The sequence below is a fragment of the Pseudophryne corroboree genome, chromosome 10 (assembly GCF_028390025.1).
Source record: "Pseudophryne corroboree isolate aPseCor3 chromosome 10, aPseCor3.hap2, whole genome shotgun sequence".
Classification (NCBI taxonomy): domain Eukaryota; kingdom Metazoa; phylum Chordata; class Amphibia; order Anura; family Myobatrachidae; genus Pseudophryne; species Pseudophryne corroboree.
The window spans coordinates 224,880,149-224,901,257 of NC_086453.1; the positions used below are offsets into that span (position 1 = coordinate 224,880,149).

A 21,109-nucleotide genomic window follows, 5' to 3' on the forward strand; every position below is an offset into this window, starting at 1 on the left:
CATCAGCAGATGCAGTCCTTTCGGCCTAATAAATACAAAAGAGGGGGATCAGTACGTAATCCCGCTGGACGGGATCCCGGCGGTTGAAATCCCGTCGCCGGAATCCCGACCACACAATCCTGACAGGGGTGGCGAGCGGAACGCAGCCCCTTGCGGGCTCGCTTCGCTCGTCGCGCTGCGGGCACGGTGCCTCGCTACGCTCGGCACACTATTATATTCTCCCTCTATGGGTGTCGTGGACACCCACGGAGGGAGAATGTCGGGATTGTGGCGGTCAGGATTCCGGCGTCGGTATTTCAAACGCCGGGATCCCGTCCAGCGGGATGTTGACCGCATCCCAAAAGAGGAAAGGGCTCGTCCTTCCTCACTTCAAAGGGTAGAGGAAGGGGAAAAGTCGCCTGCAGTGGCAGGCACCCAGGACCAAAAGTCCTCCCCCGTCTCTACCAAGTCCACCACATGACGCTGGGGCTCCCCTACGGGAGTCTGTGCCAGTGGGGGGCCGTCTCAGATTCTTCAGTCAGGTCTGGTTTCAATCGGCCCTGGATCCTTGGGTTTTAGACATAGTGTTCCAAGGGTACAAACTGGAGTTTCAGGAGATGCCCCCCTGCCGTTTTTTCAAGTCGGCCCTTCCAGTTTCTCTTCCAGAAAGAGTAGTAGTAAATGCTGCGATACAAAAGCTGTGTCAACAGAGGGTCGTTGTGCCTGTTCCCCCGTCCCAGCGGGGGGAAGGGTTCTATTCGAGCCTCTTTGTCGTACCGAAGCCGGACGGCTCAGTCAGACCGATTCTGAACCTAAAATCCCTCAATCCATACTTGAAATTTTTCAAGTTCAAGATGGAATCTCTTCGAACTGTGATTTCCAGCTTAGAAGGGGGGGGGGGGATTTTATGGCGTCAGTCGACATAAAAGATGCCTACTTACACGTCCCGATATATCCTCCTCATCAGGCCTTCCAGAGATTTGTGGTGCAGGATTGTCATTACCAATTTCAGACGTTGCCGTTTGGGCTTTCCACGGCCCGAGGGTTTTCACCAAGGTTATGGCAGAAATGATGGTACTCCTTCGCAAGCAAGGGGTCACAATTATCCCGTACTTGGACGATCTCCTGATAAAGGCGAGGTCCAAGGAACAGTTGTGGATCTCTCCCTGTCGGTTCTGCGACATCACGGTTGGATTCTAAATTTGCCAAAGTCTCAGTTGATCCCGTGTCTCAGTTGATCCCGTCCACTCGGCTGCCATTCCTGGGCATGATCCTAGACACGGAGCTACAGAGTGTTTCTTCCGGAGGACAAAGCTCTGGAAATCCAGACCATGGTCAGGGAGCTTCTGAGGCCGACAAGTGTGTAGATTCATCAATGCACTCGGGTGCTAGGGAAGATGGTTGCGGCTTACGAAGCCATTCCGTTTGGCAGGTTTCATGCCCGGGTGTTTCAGTGGGATCTGCTGAACAAATGGTCTGGGTCTCACCTGCACATGCACCGGAAAATAAGTCTATCTTCCAGGGCCAGGATTTCTTTCCTGTTGTGGCTGCAAGGTTCTCACCTTCTGGAGGGGCGCCGATTCGGAATCCAGAACTGGGTCCTGCTGACCACAGATGCAAGTCTCCGAGGCTGGGGTGCAGTCACGCAAGGAGGAAGTTTCCAGGGAAAGTGGTCAAGCCAGGAATCTTGTCTACACACAAATGTTCTCGAGTTTAGAGCCATTTACAATGGCCTCCTGCAAGCGAAGAACCTTCTTCAGGGTGTCCCTGTCCTGATCCAGTCGGACAACATTAACATCGGTGGCGTACGTAAACCGCCAAGGCTGAACAAGGAGCAGGGCGGCAATGGCGGAAGCCACAAGAATTCATCCGCTGGGCGGAACAGCACGTGGGCGCTCTGTCAGCAGTCTTCCTCCCGGGCGTGGACAACTGGGAAGCAGACTTCCTCAGCAGACACGATCTCCATCCAGGAGAGTGGGCTCTTCATTAAGAGGTATTTGCAGAGGTGACAAGGCGTTGGGGAATTCCTCTGATAGACATGATGGCGTCTCGCCTCAACAAGAAACTTCTGAAGTATTGTTCCAGGTCGAGGGACCCCCAAGCCTGTGCGGTGGACGCCCTGGTAACTCCGTGGGTGTTTCAGTCGGTGTATGTGTTCCCTCCGCTTCCTCTCATTCCAAAGTTGTTGAGGATCATAAGATGAACAAGGGTTCAGGCAATACTCGTCGCTCCAGATTGGCCACGGAGGGCCTGGTATCCGGATCTTCAGGAATTACTAGTGGAAGATCCCTGGCCGCTTCCTCTAAGAGAGGACCTGTTACTGAAGTGGCCCTGCGTGTTTCTGGACTTACCGCGGCTGTGTTTGACGGCGAGGAAGTTGAACGCCAAATCTTAGCTTGGAAGGGTATTCCCGGGGAGGTCATCCCCCCACTCTCCTTAAGGCTAGGAAAGGAGGTCACGGCGAAACATTATCACTGTATTTGGAGAAAGTATGTGTCGTGGTGTTAAACCAAAGCAGCTCCTCCGGAGGAGTTTCACTTGGGTCGTTTCCTCCATTTTTTGCAGGCAGGCGTGGATGCAGGACTGAAATTGGCTTCCATCAAAGTACAGATTTCGGCTTTATCTATTTTCTATCAAAAGGAATTGGTCGTCCTTCCTGAGGTTCAGACTTTTGTGAAGGGAGTGCTGCATATCCATCCTCCATTTGTGCCACCAGTGGCGCCGTTGGATCTTGAAGTGGTGTTGCAGTTTCTTATATGTCACTGGTTTGAACCTTTGCGTAAGGTTGAGTTAAAGTTTCTCACTTGGAAAATGGTCATGCTATTGGCTTTGGTGTCTGCCAGACGAGTGTCCGAGATGGCGGCTTTGTCTCACAAGAGCCCATATTTGATTTTTCATGTGGATAGGGCGGAATTGAGGACTTGTCAACAATTTCTGCCGAAGGTGGTTTTTTCGTTTCACATCAGCCTATTGTGTTACCTGTTGCTACGGATGCTGTGGCAGTCCCAAAATCTCTTGATGTTGTAAGGGCTTTGAAAATTTGTCGCCAGAACGGCTCTTGTTAGGAAAACAGAGGCTCTGTTTGTCCTGTATGCTTCAAACAATATTGGAAATCCTGCTTCTAAGCAGACTATTGCACGCTGGATTTGTAGTACGATTCAGCACGCTCATTCTTCGGCCAGGTTGCAGTTGCCGAAGTCTGTGAAGGCCCATTCTACCAGGAAGGTGGGCTCATCTTGGGCGGCTGCCTGAGGGGTCTCGGCACTTCAACTTTGCCGAGCAGCTACATGGTCGAGTTGAAACACTTTTGCTAAGTTCTATAAGTTTGATACCCTGGCTGATGAGGACCTTATGTTTGCTCAATCGGTGCTGCAGAGTCGTCCGTACTCTCCCGCCCGTTCTGGAGCTTTGGTATAGACCCCATGGTCCTTTTGGAGTCCCCAGCATCCTCTAGGACGTAAGAGAAAATAGGATTTTAATACCTACCGGTAAATCCTTTTCTCCTAGTCCGTAGAGGATGCTGGGCGCCTATCCCAGTGCGGACATTTCCTTGCAGTTGTTTTGATACTGGTTATGTTCGGTTACACGAGGTTTGTGTATCGGTTATATTCAGCTTGTTGCTATTGTTTGTTCATACTGTTATCTGGTTTCCTGCTGACCCAGTTGTACGGTGTGTTTATGGTGTGCGCTGGTATGTTTCTTGCCCTTAGTTTAACAAAAATCCTTTCCTCGAAATGTCCGTCTCTCCTGGGCACAGTTCCTATAACTGAGGACTGGTTGAGGGGCATAGAGGGAGGAGCCAGTTCACACCCAGTCAAAGTCTTTTTAGTGTGCCCATGTCTCCTGTGGATCCCTTCTATACCCCATGGTCCTTTTGGAGTCCCCAGCATCCTCTACGGACTAGGAGAAAAGGATTTACCGGTAGGTATTAAAATCCTATTTTTAATTACCTACCGGTAAATCCTTTTCTAGTAGTCTGTAGAGGATACTGGGCGCCCGCCCGGTGCTTCGTTTTTCTGCACTGTTACTTGGTTAAGTATTATTGTTGGTTCAGCCATTGCTTTTCCTGTTTAAGTTTGGTTAGCATGGCTTTCCTCTTGTTTGTGGGTGCTGGTTCGAATCTCACCACTATCCTTTTATATCCTTCTCTCAAAGTATGTCTGTCAACTCGGGCACAGTTTCTAGACTGAGTCTAGTAGGAGGGGCATAGAGGGAGGAGCCAGCCCACACTTTTGATTTCTTAAAGTGCCCATGGCTCCTAGTGGACCTGTTTATACCCTATGGTACTAATGTGGACCCCAGTATCCTCTACGGACTACGAGAAAAGGATTTACTGGTAGGTAATTAAAATCCTTTTTTTCTGTTGCTCCCATATACCCAACACACTATCGCAAAATGTAGTTGTCATATACGGACAAGCCAAATTCACCACCATTATGCTGAAAATCCAGAATATAACCCAGCTACAGATTTTTTTTTTTTTTTCTACAGTGTCACGTATAGAACATTATTTGTTAATTTTCATGGAATGGCCCAAAACAGTATATGTACTGTATTCACAGAAATAGACCCCAATCTCTAATATATTAGCAGGCATTTTAAAGAAGGGTTACAACTAGAACAAACAGACTCCGCCTATTATAAATCACTGATTTTAGGGGTCAATTCAATTAGCCCTCACGGGGTGATTTTGCAATTTCAACAGCATAGAAATTATCGCACTGACAGCTGTTATTTCTTCTTTAACGTCCACATCTGGCCCTGTACTTTGTTATACACAGCCCTATGAGGCTGCAAACAAAAAGCAGTAAGGTTGGAGCTACCATAAACGTGGCGGTTCATTTAGCAGCGAGGCGGGTTACCCTGATATTAAGTTCGGCTGTATGCCACATTTATGGTAGCATCAAACTCCTGCCTTTTTGTTTGCAGTTGCAATCCAATAGCAATCCCATAGGACTGTGTACAAAAAAAATGTGAATCCAGTGTGCGATTAGGTCGTGTGTGTGTGTGTGTGTGTTGGAGTGGAAGGTGGTTTCAGCTGGTGTTTCTTTGCTTTTGAAGCAGTAAGTCACAGCTAACTGAATTGACCCCTTACAGTCATGGCTTTGTGATTAGCAGGGTTGGATGGTTTATACCAAATGGTTTTTAAAAAAAACAAAACACAGCTTCTGCAGCGGGGTACACGGTGTTCCACAGGGAAATCATCGGGGTGTAGAGATGGATCTTGATCCAGGGGCACCAACAGGCTAAAGCTTTAGACTGTCCCAGGATGCATTGCAAGGCCTCCACTATATAACCCCACCTCCAGGCACTGAGAGCTCAGTTTTAGAGTTGGTGCCTACATAAGCAGGTCACTTAACAAGGGGGGCTGTGCAGGCAGCCCTGAAAAGCTATTTAGAAGACTTCAAGGGCTGCAGCACTCCATATGTCAGTGTGACATACTGTGCTGTGGCTCCATCACCTCCCCAGCGGCGTTGCATACTCCCGCTGGCTCTGTTCCTGGGTACTTGTGGCAGAGACGCTCCGGTTTCTAGGCACACCACCGCAGACGCTCTCCTGGATCGCGTGGCTGATACTAGGGGAGGATGTAAGCGGGTCACCCAGGCGGGACCGATATTAAATAGCGGTCTCCAGAGACGGACTGCGACGCTGGCATGGACACTGTGGCCCTACAGGGACCCCACTATATCCTCCAGGGCAGGGGAGCACAGGTCGGATAATACATTATCCATGTTTAATAAGGCTCCATAGTATCAGGTGGTGAGGACCAGCATAGGGGATAAGGCGCTTGATCTGTAGCCCCTCCCTCAGCTCCGGGCGCCATCTACTGATGGTGTTCCCGCCCTTGAGCTGCCTCACACACTCCCTCACGCCCTCACTCCCTGACTGAGATGCTGGGTGCCATCTTTTCTCAGTAGCTGCGACTGGTCTCCGGGACTGCAGGGCAAGGACTCCTCTGTAAATCCGTCTGATTTATCAGCGCTGTGATTCTACAGACACTTAAGTATTCTACTTGTCATTATAAGACGGTGTTCGTTAAGAACAAGTGTACCTCTGCCAGAATATATTGTACGAGTATTCTAGTCCAGTGCAGTTTTATTGGCTGACTAAAATCATTATCTGCATTGTCACTGGGACTGTGTGTGCCTGTATCTGCCGTGTGGATTTCACTTTCTGTGTATCCCAGCTGTATCTATCACTGTATTCTGTACCCTAGGACTAGGTGCGTCAGGGTCTCATATATAGTGCTGCACAGTATTTACTATTAAGTGTATTCTACTGTGTACTCAGTCACATCATACCGGATTTATTCGCTGGTGGTGTGTGCTGTGTATGCAGTCACATAGTACCGGATTTAGACGCTGGTGTTGTGTGCTGTGTACGCTGTCACATACTAGAGGATTTGTTAGCAGATATTTTACTTTGTCTGGCTGTATCGTACTCATACGCTCTGCGGTTACATTCAGTGATGTGTCTACACAAATGGCGGGAAATCCGTGGACGCTCCTGTATCATGCAGCGAATGCGCCTGGGATTTGCCTGAGGGGGAAGCGTTGAATGATGGTCTGTGTAATATGTGCCATACATCTACCATTCAGTCTGCTGCTCCTGTAGCCATTCAGGAGCCACCTTGTGTGGTGTTCTCAAATATCCTTAATACCCTTGTGACACGCCTTACGTCCATCCTGGCTTGCCGAATTATGGGACCTCCTGTGCCATTGCAGCCACATATTGTCCCTATGGTTAATCCGCCCTGTGCGGATACTCTTGTCTATCCAGGTACAACAATTGAATCAGTCTTTGGTTATACAAAAACCTACCCCAAGTCCCTATGCGGTCAAGGGGTCATCTAAGCGGTCCATCTCCTCCCACAATCCAGTAATATCTCAGATGATACTTCTGATGAGGATGGGGAGTATACTCATCCATCAGACACTGATAGTCGCTTCTGACGAGGAAACGACAATGCAAGTTGATGTCCCTGACCTAGTGGAGGCTATTAAGCTGATTCTACAAATCGATGATGATGTAGATCCCACTACTGCGTCTAAGAAACCTGATAAATTTAAACGTCAGAAGGTAACTAAAGTAGTCTTACCACATTCTGACTATTTGGTTGATATACGTCAGGAACTCAGGTCTTCTCCAGGAAAGAAATTCTCTGTCTAAAAGATACTAGCTGTTAATCCTCTCTCGGTTGAGTTGTGTAACAAGTGGGAAAATCCACCGCGGGTGAATTCCCATGTCACCTGTCTTGTGGTGTCATCTACTCTCCCTGTCACCACTGTCACCTCACTGAAGGAACCGACGGATTAGCGTGTCTAAGGATGCCTGAAGTCTATTTACTCCCTTACAGGTGCTGTAAATAGACCCACTATAGCAGCCTCCTGGGACGCAAAAGGAATTGAAGCATGGGTTCAGCCAATAGAGGAAGAGCTGCCTCAGGATATATCTGACACTGCCAGACAATATCTGTCTCATATTGCCACCGCCTCCCACTTCATTCAGGAGGCGTCCTCGGAGGCAGGTGTAATGGCGGCCAAGGCGTTGACTACATCCATCCTGGCTTGCCGAATTCTGTGGTTAAGCTCATGGAAGGTGGATCTGGACTCCAAAAAGACCTTGGAGGTACTGTTTTGGGAAGATTTTAATAAGATTGTAACTGACTTAGCGGCTGCTAAGACTGCATTTCTCCCAAGTACTAATCCTTCTGCACAGAAGGCAAAGAGTACCACTTTTCGTTCCTTTCGACCTCAAGGGAAAGCAGAACGTCTGGCATACCCATGACACACTTGTGCTCCCAAAACCTCTAAGCCTAAAGCAAAACAATCCTGGGCTGCCTGTTAGCCTGCTTCCAAACAAGACAAGCCTGCTGCATGACGGGGCGGGCCTCTGCCTGGGGGATCCCAGGGTGGGAGGCTGACTTCTGAAGTTCACTGAGGTCCGGTTAAAGATCACTTCAGACGCATAAGTGCGGGAAGTAGTCTCTCACGGGTTACTCAGTCTCTTTCAAGAGATGTCCTCCTCACCAGTTCCAAATGACTGTTATCACTTCGGACCCATTGAAGGTGCAAGCTCTACACCTGGTTGTGCATTCCTTACTGGATACAGGAGTGGTAGTGCCGGTACCACTGTCCCAGAGAGGCGGAGGATACTACTCGACCCTGTTTTTTGTCCCAAAACCCAATGGGTCTTTCCGGCCTATACTCAACCTCAAATCACTGAACAAATTTGTGAGTGTCCAAGTTCCGTATGGAAACGCTGCGCTCGATTGTACTGCCATGGAACCCGGAGAGTATATGGTACCCCTGGATATACAAAATGCCTATCTGTATATACCTATTGCCATATCACATCAGCAATATCTATGGTTTGCTATTTTCAACCTTCATTATCAGTTCCAGGCTTCTGCCATTTGGACTGGCCACGGCCCCTCGGATCTTCACCAAGGTTATGGCCATGATGACTGCTCATCTGCTTCGTCAGGGAATCAGGATCCTGCTGTATCTGGACAACTTGCTGATCCTGGCAAACTCCGAAGATGTCCTCCTCAGTCATATACAAATGGCGGTAAACTTCCTACAAGCACATGGGTGGCTCATCAACTAGAGGAAGTCCTTGCTTGTCCCTGCTCGGAGCAGTGTTCATCCCGGGGGTCCTCAACTGGGAAGCGGACTTAATCAGTCATCAGGATGTGCGCGCTGGAGAGTGGAGTCTTCTTCCGGAAGTCTTTCAACTCCTAGTGGACAAATGGGGCCTACCAGATGGAGACCTGATGGCGTCTCAACAGAATCACAAAGTTCCGGTCTTCGGATCAAGAACAAGGAATCCTCGAGCAGCTTTCGTGGACCCACTGGCAACTCCATGGAACTTTCGGCTGCCCTACGTGTTCCCTCCATGGTCACTCCTGCCCATGGTACTACGGAAGTTCAAGCAAGAAGGAGGAATACTTCTAGTCGCTCCAGCGTGGCCCAGACTGAATTGGTTCTCAGACCTGCAGGGTCTATCGATAGAGCATCCTCTTCTACTTCCTCAACGCCCAGACCACCTCGTTCAGGGCCCTTCTGTCTACCTGGACCTGGCCAGACTGGCTTTGGCGGCTTGGCTCTTGAAGCTTCACTCCTGAGGGCCAAAGGTTTCTCCGAGTTGGTTATCCAAACTATGCTGAAGGCCTGCATCTCTACACCCCAATGTTTTCCCTGGGGAACCCAGTGTACCTCGCAGAAAGAGATTTAACCATGGTAAGTCTACCATAACTCTACTTTTTTTTTTTTTTAATATGCTGTGACTACAGGCACAACACCGTGACTTCTTAAAAAAAACTATTTGTAAGGGAATCACTAGTATTATTCCACATTCTTGTTGCTTGTGGTCCTATATCTAAGTAAGCTTACTTAGATATAGGACCACAAGCAACAAGAATGTGGAACCAATGCAGCAAATCACACACACAACAAAGATATAGGGAGGTGAATCGTATAAGAGAGGTGCTAAATCTGCCCAGCATTAAGCTTCTCTACCAGCATTCCCATAGGATAGGAAAAAACCCACAGTTAACACTCAGTCTTAAATAGTAAACAACACCAACACGTTAAACAGGCAGTACACAGAAAAACACCTCATGGTTTAATCTTCATGTCTACTTCAATTCAAAACCTAATGTATTTTCCATTACTGAACAACAACTGACTGCGCAATAATCTTCAGCTAGTGTAGAAAGAATTTTTTTCTTTTGGTTTAGTTCATTCGAAGCTTCGAAACAGACTGGGAACTGAAAAGGCATCTAAACTAGTGTTTTTATTCAAAATGTTTAATGCCAGTGACATAACCAGTGCTAATGCTTAACTTTTTTTGTGTTTGTGCGTTTCTCTGAAAAGTACTTTTGCATGTATTAATTATATTTAGTCTAAAATTGGTTTTATTGAAAGATTTGAAATAAATCATATCAAAGCCTAATAACTTTGGATTGTTAATGTCAGCAGTAAAACATGGTTGATCAAGGTTTCTAATACATAGCAATGTTTCAGAGGATTACATTCTTCTTTCATTTAAAAGTTAATGCAAAAAAAAAAAAAAAAATTGGTTTAAAAAAAAAAAAAAAGGTTTAAACCAAAAGAGCAGCTTTTAAAAAAACAAACGGAAAAAACCCCAGTTTGTTTACCCCCCACCCCCACACAACCCTGGTGATAAGCAATGTGTGTGACATCCTTATGTCCTTATGTAAAATCTCATGGTGACGTGGCCATGTCCATAAATTGCCAACAATATGAGAAGAAGTAGGTGCAGAGGTGGAATGTAGAGAGACCAAACTGTACAATACCTGCTACATTCTCTCCCCCCCACTCCCAATTCCCCATGCCCAAGGTAGCAGTGATTGGGTGGCTAGTGCTTTATTCTAATGTGTTTTGTTTTTACATTTATTTGTTTGTTTACAAAAAATGTTCCTGTATGTTTCATTGCAAATTGGTAAACCTGCAAAACTGATATAAGTGTTTACAGTTCCCCTGTTTCCAACAAATCTTATTTAGAAATGACCGCAGACTTGTATCCTTTTCCTCATGTTATTATTAACATAGTGGATGTTGCAGTACATGAGGGAAAACATCCTTAGCATTCCACTGAGTCCTAGAATGTCTGTGCCCATTCATCCGTGTAAAACACTGTCGTTTCACACACTGCTCTTCAGTCTGATCTGCCTCCTACCAAACACTCCTGCTACTTTCTCTTCTAATTTACCCGCTTCAAAGCAATACACCAGTATGTCTGTGTTGAGCTGGCAAATTTCTCTGCATATTGAACCAATAAGGCTATAATTCAAGTTGTCACTGCTACAAAGAGAAAGTGATACAATGTATTGAACATTTTAGAATGTAGGGTAGAATTACAGATTTTCAGAATATATTGCTATGCAAAGCTTTGTTTTAATATCTGCATTCCTTTATTGAAATATGTATGAGAACACACTGCATGAACCCACAGAAGTCCAAATATGACTGATCACAATTAGGGACATATATCTTTTTTTCTTTCTTACCAGCATATATTTAATTTTAGTTGAAACCTTTTATTTGCATGATTAGTTTTGTCCTTTTTACTTGGGTGTTTCCTCTTCTAGGTGCACTTATGATGGTTACAGGTCAGTATTTGTTCAGAAAAAAAACCTTAATGTGCTCTTGTTTTTTAAATGGTCTGTTGAACAACTCAGCCTGGTTGTATTGCAGCAGATTACTACATACAATTAATCTTTGGAGTCCCATCTGACCTTGCTTAAATCAGGACTGGCAGTAAGTGAAAGCCCAGGCGTAGTTTCAGGAAGGTCAGAAGAGATGTGCTTGAATGAAACCATTTATATCCCAAACCATTATCCTACTGGGATTTTAACCTGTAGAGGATCTTAAGGCTACATTTTGTTTCTGTGAGGAACAACTACACTTGACTGGAACAAGTTGTCTGGTGAATCCTCCCCATTTCATGTAAAACAATGAGCCCCCAGCAAAGAAGTGTGCTCATCGGCAGCCGTAGTCCTGATTCTTAGATACTCCTTTCCTACCTTTCGTGGTTTTTCTTATTTTCCATCCTACTTTTGTCTGTGTTGCATCTGCACTTGTCAACACTGAATTACCTCTTTTGATGCAATATTTTATTTAAGTACAGTGGAGCTGATGCACCGTGAGTGCTACCCCAGTTGTTCTAGTGTTTTTCATAATCGCCGTGCGTTCTCAGAACAGTGGGGCTGTGTGTGCCACTTACTCCCGTCAGCCTCTGTATAAGCAGAACAGGCAGTGGGTGCTCTAATTTAGACTCTGTGCAGTAAGGACATATTTGCTCAGTTGCGAAAAAGATGCTTACCTGGAAAAACGCCTATAGTCCTGGTAAAGCTGTGTTTGTGGGTAGCCATGGGCAGGAGCAGATGAATGTCGATAGTCCACTGCATTGGCAAAAAACTTTGCTGGCAGGTATGCATTCACCATCGCTTCTGTTAGCGCGTTTCACCAAATCTTTTTTTTTTTGTTTCGTTTTGGGGGTCGAAAATATCAACATTTGATTCTGCTTAATTAGAACGTTTTTTTGTGGTTTAATGAATGTCTAATAATGAATGTGATTTTGGTACTTAGAATAAATGGTATACAACATAGGTGCAAGTGGCACATACAGTAAGGGGGAAATTATTGTACCCAATCTCCCGTTTAAAGTGACAGGAGATCGCAGGGCGATATTCAATTGTCCCCCATTTTTGCACTGATTGCTCCCAGATTAGTCTAGTTTATCTGCATAAAATGGCAAAACCCGACTAGACGAAAGGGATCAACGCAGAGCGTTAGTTTGAGCACCCAAACGGGTCACTTTTTCGTGAATTACAGCTCGCCATCCCCCTAGGGGGGCAGCAAGCTGAAATGATTGTCGTGCACCCACCGGCAGAAACATTTGATTTGCTTCCGGCAGGTGCTGGGACCCGCGAACACATTTGAATTCTGCCCTAAATGTCTTATGTTTGTCTAGTTACTGTTGTTGAGTGGTGTGTACAGGAGGAGATTTGCTTTTTTAAGAGGTTGTGGTACATGTTCACATGAGAATGTCTACATGGCCGTAATGCCAATACTCACCATATTATCAGGATTTGAATATGGACAAAACATTCCTGGTGCTCCAGCGGTATCTTCCAGGTATGACGAGCTCGTGATGACTAGTGGCTGATTCTTTAGCAGTTCCAGCACTGCCACTTGTAACCTGCAGCCTAACCCTATCCCTCCCCCTTGTGCCTGACCCTCTGCTCCCTGCAGAATGTCAACATTGTGAACGTGCTAACATTCTGCAGATGTCGACGTGTTTGATTTTTACATTTGAACAATGTCAACATCCTGTAACTGTTGACATTGTGGCATTGACATTATGAATGGTGACTACATCCCATTTTCAGGTTCATTGTGTTTGCATCTATATTTTCTATAATCTTTAAATGCTGATTGATGTTTTAATTCTACCTTGCCGCTGTTACGTTCGCGATTTTGGAATGGTAGCAAGTGACTTGTTTGCGCTCTGCTCACATTCACTTGGCTTTGAAATTCTCTAGTGCAGTTTGACCTGAAATCTGTATTCGCAGTTATTTATATGGCGCGCACACATTTATGCATCACCTTACAGAGAATATGTAGTCCTTCACATCAGTCCCTGCCCAGGTGGGGCTCACAATCTTATTTATTTTGTCCGAGCCATTTAACAGACCAGTATGTGTGGACTGTAGAAGGAAACCCATACAAACTCCACATAGTGCCCGGATTGTAATCAATCACTATGTTGTACTGTCAGGAGAACATTTTAACCATTGTGCTGCTCTCAATAAATATGTAATTGGAATTGAATTGACGCCCCCCACTTTATAGAGCCAAACCTTAATTGCTTGTCTATATGGATTAGTTATCCCTTTCTGTATATGTGGCTAGTCCCCAGCTAATATTACAGAACCAGAATGTATGTTGGGCAGGTGAGAAGCTGCCTGTGTATACATAACCTTTTATCCGTGCAGGTCATTGGTAGAGAAGGTACCAATCCTCCTCCCCACTTCTCTTTTAAGTATACGTTCCTGATTCCAGGGCTGCTTATTAATTATAGGTAGTGGATAATCTGAAACTGACTTTCACAGAAATGTCTGCAGTATTCAGTGAGCAACGTCTGCATAATTTTCTAATTCTCCAGAGCCGTTCAAGAAAATCTTTTAAATTATATTTCCAGATTTTGGTTCAACTTGTATGCAAGGGAGGGGATACAGAAGTTATTTTTATACAACTGGCATCCATATGCCACAGATGATGTTTACAGATGTGTCCTCATACATCTCTGCTGCAGTCACACCAAACAGCCCCTCTTGGTGCACCAGGTCCGCTAGCATTGGGCATTTTTTTTTGCAGAAAATGCATCATAGTCGCAATGCGACATGACGAGGATGCATCAAGAGACACTGCTGACTAATTGGATATGTGACACTATATTGTGTGTGTGACTGAGTCTCTGAATCTGTACATGAATTGCTGCAATGAAACGGTCATGGCTTTTTTTTTCCATGCCACGTTCCGTTGTGCTTTGTATGCTGAATCATACCCTTTTTCCATTACACGTGAACGAGCATCAACCTGGGATTTTTGTCCATGGCGCTGTACCTGTGTGCATGTCTTAAAGGGGTCTCATCTGGGTTGGACCCGTGTACAAAATCCTGGGTGCGACCTGGCTTTTTAATCTGAAAGGGGTATCAGTCACACACAGATATACAAGTGTCACAAATCAAATTAATTGACATAGGGGGTCATTCCAGCTACGATCATTCACACTGACATGGGGGGGAAGGCTAGCACAGGGCTAGTCCGCCCAGCATGTCGGTGCCGCCCCCCCCCCCTGCAGAAGTGCATAGGCATCGCACAGCGGCGATGCCTTTGCACTTCAAGAGAAACTGCAGCGAGTGATCGGGTCGGAATGACCCCCATAGTCTCCTGGTGCGTCCTGGTCACATTGCGTTGTGTCTAAGACACATTTCCAGCAAAAAAGATGCCAGACGCTAGCGGAGTTACGCAGGATCTGACATCTCACTCCTGCCAGGCATTTCATGTTGCATGGCGTATTGAGGCTAGATGTGTGAGGATGCATCTGTACATTACAATAGAGTTCTAATATGTTACTAGTGTATATACATTCTGTATTACTCATATTGTGCAGGGCATTTTTCTATGGCTTCATTTTATATCTGTATCTCTTCAGTATGGATTTTTAAAATGGTTTTTGTACTGAGAGAAATTACTGCAATATGTCTTTGGCTGTAGCCTCATTTACAGTGGTGTCATATAGGCAGAGTCATACACTGTATAAGTAGTAAATAATATGTAAGATTGCACGCTTGTTGTCTCTCAGTTTACTTAGAGTTACATATAGGAGTACACCCTGATGGTGTACTTTCTCTCGCAAATACACCAGAAAAGGGCACTACCGGGGTTCACACGCAGGAAACCCATTGATTCCGCATTTTACACGGAATCGGTGTATTTGTTTGCGGTAATCCCTGATTTTGGGTGCAAGAAAAAAGGCTGTTTAATTCAATAGCTTTTCCCGGTGTGGTGTGGTAATGAATTACCTAACAATTAGCCGTGGAGTAAGGCTTGCAGCTAATTGAACATGCCTGTAAGCTTTCTGGGCGTAGAGACTGATAGGCCCTACACATTTGACGATTGGCCACCGAGGTGCCCGACGGCCGATACGGCCGACGGGCGACCCGGCGGTGGGGGGGGGGGGCAGTGACGGGGGGAGTGAAGTTTCTTCACTCCACCCGGCTCCGTAGACTTGCAGGCAAATATGGACGAGATCGTCCATATTGGCCTGCATGCACAGCCGACATGGCACCAGCGATGAACGAGCGCGGGGCCGCGCATCGTTCATTGCTGGTGCCTCCACACTGCACGATATTAACGTTATCTCGTTCATTAATGAACGAGATCGTTCATATCGTGCAGTGATGTCGGCATGTGTGTAGGGCCCATGAGTTTAAGTTGAGACAATGTAATACTTTCTCCTAATTCCCAAACCAGAGGCAGTATGGAGGGGATGCAGTTAATTTGCCGGCGGTCGGTATCCCGGTGTTCAGGATACAGACACGGGATTCCTGACCGCTGACAATGCCGACACCCAGAATCCCGGCTAACGGGCTATTCCCACTCGTGGGTGCCCAAGACACCCATAGAGTGGGAATGGAACTTGTGGAGAGCCCGCAAGGGGACTCTTTGCGCTTGCTCCGCTGCTGGTATAATGACGCCCGGCATCCCGACCATAGGTATAGCATACTGATCCCGTATGGAGAGAGGGACACTGTTTCATCACCAAAAACATGAAGGATTTTTAACGGTATGATGCTGCTGGACATTATAAGAGGAGTCCACTGGGGTCGAGGGTAGGTTACAACTTTGCAAGGCTCCACTTAGGGCGGCTCACAAACTACTGAGGTAAAATGCCTGCACAAGTATTGTTTGTATGGACTTTCTTAAATCAATGCCGCGTGAATTGCATATTGAAAACGGATGTCTTACGTAGCAGCATGTACAGGCCTGTAGACAGCACAAGGCTCTATATGTATCTACATCCCTTGTCTCCTCTGTCAATGGTCATGATTTTTTGATAAATAGAGGTCACTCAGAAGTCTCCTGAGCTATATCCAGGAAGAGCTGGAACTGATAAAAGAAACCTGCATTGCAACAGGGACTGAGCGATTTGTACACACTGGTATGTGTGCATGTGGCTTATGCATCATGAGCCTGCCAGGGTTCTGATGTGATCAGTTGGAAATTATTTGTCGTTTAGGTAAGTAGTGAGGCTGGTAATATTATACTGTACATGACCATATAAACCATTCTCGTGTCCATGACTGGAAGGCTGTGCAATCTCGGCTTTGTTACCAGTGACATTGTGAACGGTTGCTTCCTGTTTGCACTGATAAGAACGCTTAGACTGTGGCTTTTTATTGTGTAATGTTGTCACCTGGTGTATTCTACTCTCCTCTCCTTATTTATCATTGAACAATACCAAGCTACTGTTAGCGTTGCTATAGAAAGTCAGGGTGGTACAAATGTAGGTGGCTGCTGCCTGTGCATATAATCTATGTAGGCATTTTGTGTTGATTATACAAGATGGAGGGTGGCGGGTTTATTTTCTTAGCACAATTTATTCAGTATTCTTACGGCCTCAACGCAGAAAGGAGCATTTGTGAATATGTGTAATGCGATGCTGGCCCTGTGTGTCCTTAGCAGAGCCTCAGCGATTGAAGCAAGAGATTCATGAAATTCAGAGACCCTGTTCTGTGGGGGCAATGAAAAGGCAGCTGGAGCATTTCTCTGTGGTTACACCTTGTCCATAAGGAGCAGTAAAAGATTTCCACTCGGCTGCATTTTCTATTGCCTCCTTTAGAGAAGCAAGGAGGAAAGTTTCATTGAACAGGATCATATTAAATGGCTGATGCCATGAGATTGCTGGCAGCAACTGTAACACAGACTGTACTAGGGAACATGGCCACCGAGTGTATCATGTTGGAGAAGCATGTTTTGAAGGCTTTTGAGAATTAATTTGTAAGTGTCACCTATAATGCTGCAGCAGGATCACTGTTAATACTGATTTGTAAAATAATCCATAAATATCTAAAATATATACTGTCTAGGAAACATCTATCCCTGCACTAATGTGAAAAGAGAGAGGAGGGCTAATCAGTGGGAACAACCCCCCCCCCCCTAGAAGCCGCTTGTCCTTTGTAAATGCTGATTTACATACAGGACTAAAAGCAACACTTTAAAAAGACATTTCATACACTTTAAATGGAGCTGCTGCGGCCGTTATACTTAATCCTCAACCTACGTACTTATTACACCATTAGCGTACAGAGCCCCGTACCGTGTGCGTACTTTGCGTTCAAACGCCGCACTGGCTGTAGAAAGTACACTCAGCGCGTACACACCCAAAGATACACCGTGAACCCTTAACAGCTATGCATGCGATAGTAATACACTTTAAACCTTAGCAGGGAAAGGAAAACACGACACCAGATTGTATTTAAAATGCCGAGTTCCGACACCACATCATATTATTGCTGAAAGGGGGTTACAATAACAAAGTAATACAATACAAAAGAATAATGGCTACAGTCAATGGTACATACGTGTTTGGTTTTCGCCGCGCTATCCAGTCTGGTCCTCAGTCATCTAGATAGATAACTTTTAGAGTCTTGTGTGACCAGGCCTGCAGCTGGCTCCTTTTATACAATCTTCCAAAGCTTAACACAATGGATACTGTAATCTCTCTGTCCATTGGACACAGGGATTGTCATTTACAGTACAGGAGAGGTCATAGGTTGGTTTGAATAGGTGGGCGATGTCTGTTCCAGATGCACTTGTGGGTGGTCTCCTCTGGGTTCCCGCCGCATACCAAATGTACAGTAAATACAGTTTATATTTATATTCTGCTCCTGCACATAACTATTCGCAGGAACGTGCGATCTACTGCAAACCAACAACGGAATATTACCCTTAAAATACCCTACAGCTGGATACCAAACACCACCTTATAACCTTGTTCTGTCCCCTCCTATCCTGTGAAGGTGAATCCCTTTGTTCTGATACCATTTAAACTGTTCATTGTGCACTATTTGGATTAAATATGTAATGTGTTTTGATGGCTTTTTCCATGCGTCCACAAACTCTACCGTAAATACTCATACCACGCGCTAATGCGTAGGACCGCGGGAGCGACCGTACGCAAATTGTGAATATGCGCACGCACGGCAGAACAAGTACACGCACGGAGGCGATCTGTGTGTAGTTTGTACGTGATGTGTGTACTGCAATATTTTTCGGCTTTGACACCTTCCCCAGATCAGTCCTGGCATAGAACATGTAGGTGATAATTAATGAAACCTTTTCAGAAGTATTGTCCAATTATGATTGTTACTATTTAGCAAAGGCTTTATTTTGTTTTGTTTGTGCAGATTGTTAGACATTTTTTTTTTTGCTAATTTGAAGGTAAAGTATAACATGGGATGCACAAAATGTGTCTGCTCTTATTATTCTTTATATGGTGCCACAAGGATTCTGGAGCACCTAACAAAGTACATAAGCAAATGAAGAAAACAAGGGGGGTCAGTACTAAATCCCGCTGGACGGGATCCCGGCTGTCGAAATACCGAAGCCGGAATCCCGACCACACAATCCCGACAGGGGTGGCGAGTGGAACGCAGACCCTTGCGGGCTCGCTTCGCTCGCCACGCTGCGGGCACGGTGCCTCGCTACGCTCGGCACACTAATTTATTCTCCCTCTATGGATGTCGTGGATACCCACGGAGGGAGAATATGTCGGGATTGTACCGGTCGGGATTCTGGCGTCGGTATTTCGACCGCCGGGATTCCGTCTGGCAGGATCTTGACTGCATCCCAAACAAGGACTTTAATACAAGACCATGCAGGACAAGTACATGGTATATAAACATTGCTGCATCAGGAAGGTGATAGGACACTGAAGTAAGCATCAGGCTGGCAGAAAGAAAAAGCACGAGGGGAGAGGGCCCTGCTCGTGAGAGCTTACATTCTAAATGGGAGGGGCAGACAGACAGGGGTAACACTAGGGATGGCCATCGGCGCACCCTCTATCATTGGTTACCATCGATGGTGTAACAAACTATTTGGCCCTGTTTAATCGATGGTTTAAACCATTGGTGATTCACACATGCACAGGAAGATGGCCTTTACTGCTGGGCAGCTTTGCTCTAAAGTTAGTTCTGACTTGGGGTGGGAAAGGAGTCTAGGTCGGCATCATGGCACACTGTATGTGTGTAAGAGCAGGTGGCAGTGCAGGGCTGCTAACAGCTGAGTCTGACAAGTCATCTATACTATAGAGCAAGGCAGGCCATCTGCATCCCAGCACACTGTATGGGCGAGATTCAGTTGACTAAAGTGACGGGAAATCGGGGAAAGATATATATATATGTAGTTTTTGTTACGCACATCGCACTTAAAAAGACAGGGTTTTGTGTAAAGCGGTTAGACCCGACTAACTAATGGATGTGAGGCGAAAAAAAATATCATTTAGGCGCCCAAATGGGTGACTTTGCACATTTCAGCTCGCCTCCTGCGGGTGGGGCGAGTTGAAATGCCAGCACTGGCAGCTGTTCGCTCCCGACAGGAGCAAAAATTGAATTGCTCCCTCGGGCGCCCAAGTGCGATAAAACAATTGAATGTAGCCCATACAGTGTGCTGGGATGCTGATAGCATACCTTGCTCTATAGCTGATTAGGCAGGCTCAGCTGTCTGTAAGCAGCCCTGCACCATCTCTGCAGCAATGTAGGAGGGAGGGGCACAGCTACCATCGATGGCAGGAGACCAATTGAAGCTCTGCCATCGATGGTAAAACTTTTATATAAGGAGACCATTGTTGGTTTTGAACAGCCTGATAGCCACCCCAAGGTGGGTAGGCAGTGAACATGGAACTTGCGGAGTTTTGTGGAGAGTCTGATAGGTAGACAATTCCAGAGATATGGAGCAGCACATGCAAAGTCTTGGAGGTGGAAAGAAGTTATCGGTTTATAAAAAAAAAAAATGCAACCATGTGTTTTTTTTCTAGTATAATTTGACTATAGAAGCATGATATCAGTGTTGACTTCTAATAACCACTGTAATCTACAACGAATACTTTAATTCACGTTGAAGTGATGTACTCATTGTTATATCGATATCAGCATTGCTTGTGCAGGGGCACCTGAGGGGGCATTATAAATCATCTGTGCTCAGGGCCTCCCTTGGGGTTGGAGTGACGCTGAAACGCCTGCAATGTGCTCATGCCTAATGTGTGTGTCATTACAATACCTGCACCGGGCAATCACTCTGTCCTGCCCGGTGCAAATAGCCTCCAATGTCCATGCGTGGGGCTAGGTGCCCATGCATCGCAGAGGGAGGGGGCAGCATGGATCCAGTCCGGGTCTTCCTGGCTGCCGCATGTGGTTAGGAGAGGAGAAGGAGGGCTGGAAGGGGCTGATCTCTGTCCCCTCCCCCCGGTGTCTGGTGCACAGAGTCTGGATCAGGCATGTGGAAGTGGCTGCTGAGCAGCTGAGGAGGAGGGGAGTGGGAGCAGCGTGCATGTGGGGCAACCGGGGAACCTGCCGTCTGTACACCGGGTATCTATTGTTCGGATGCATCCCCTCCACCCCTCTCCCCGGTTTATCTGCCCCTTCCTCCCCACTGTATCTGCCCCGTCCTCCCCACTGTGGTATATCTGTCCTGACCGCACCGCACAGTTTGGATCCGTCTGCCCTCTGGATCCCCCTAATCCCACTCCATGGGGAGCAGCCAGGCCCTGGCCGTAGCCCCGGGACTCCTCCGTTGCACTCCGCAGGTTGGACGCTGCTCGGCTCGCAGGCAAGTGGTGAGCACCCCCTCCCTCCCCCGTGTATGTGTGTTTGTGTTACACACCAGCAGCTGCTGCTGTCCCCTTCCCTCTCCTCCACTGGTGTGCGTGCTGGGGGTGACATCCATAAGCTGCTAATTACCTCTGAGCCACCCCTCTTTTCGCAGCACTGCTCTCCTTATCACTGCACCCTCATCTACTGCTTCCCACAGAGCTC

General features: G+C 46.4%; 1 protein-coding gene across 10 annotated transcripts in view; it reads left to right on the forward strand.

Moving 5' to 3' along the window:
* RERE (arginine-glutamic acid dipeptide repeats) overlaps window positions 1-21,109 on the forward strand; it is a 719,262-nt gene that overhangs the window by 214,860 nt on the left and 483,293 nt on the right. Inside the window, exon 1 of one of the 10 annotated variants that reach the window (XM_063943113.1) lies at window positions 20,550-20,910. The exons of 8 other annotated variants lie outside the window; for them this stretch is intronic. The gene's annotated coding sequence lies outside the window, so the exon portion shown is untranslated. Of the gene's footprint in view, window positions 1-20,549; window positions 20,911-21,109 lie in introns of those variants that run through there. One more of the 10 variants, XM_063943112.1, reaches the window with a different exon arrangement.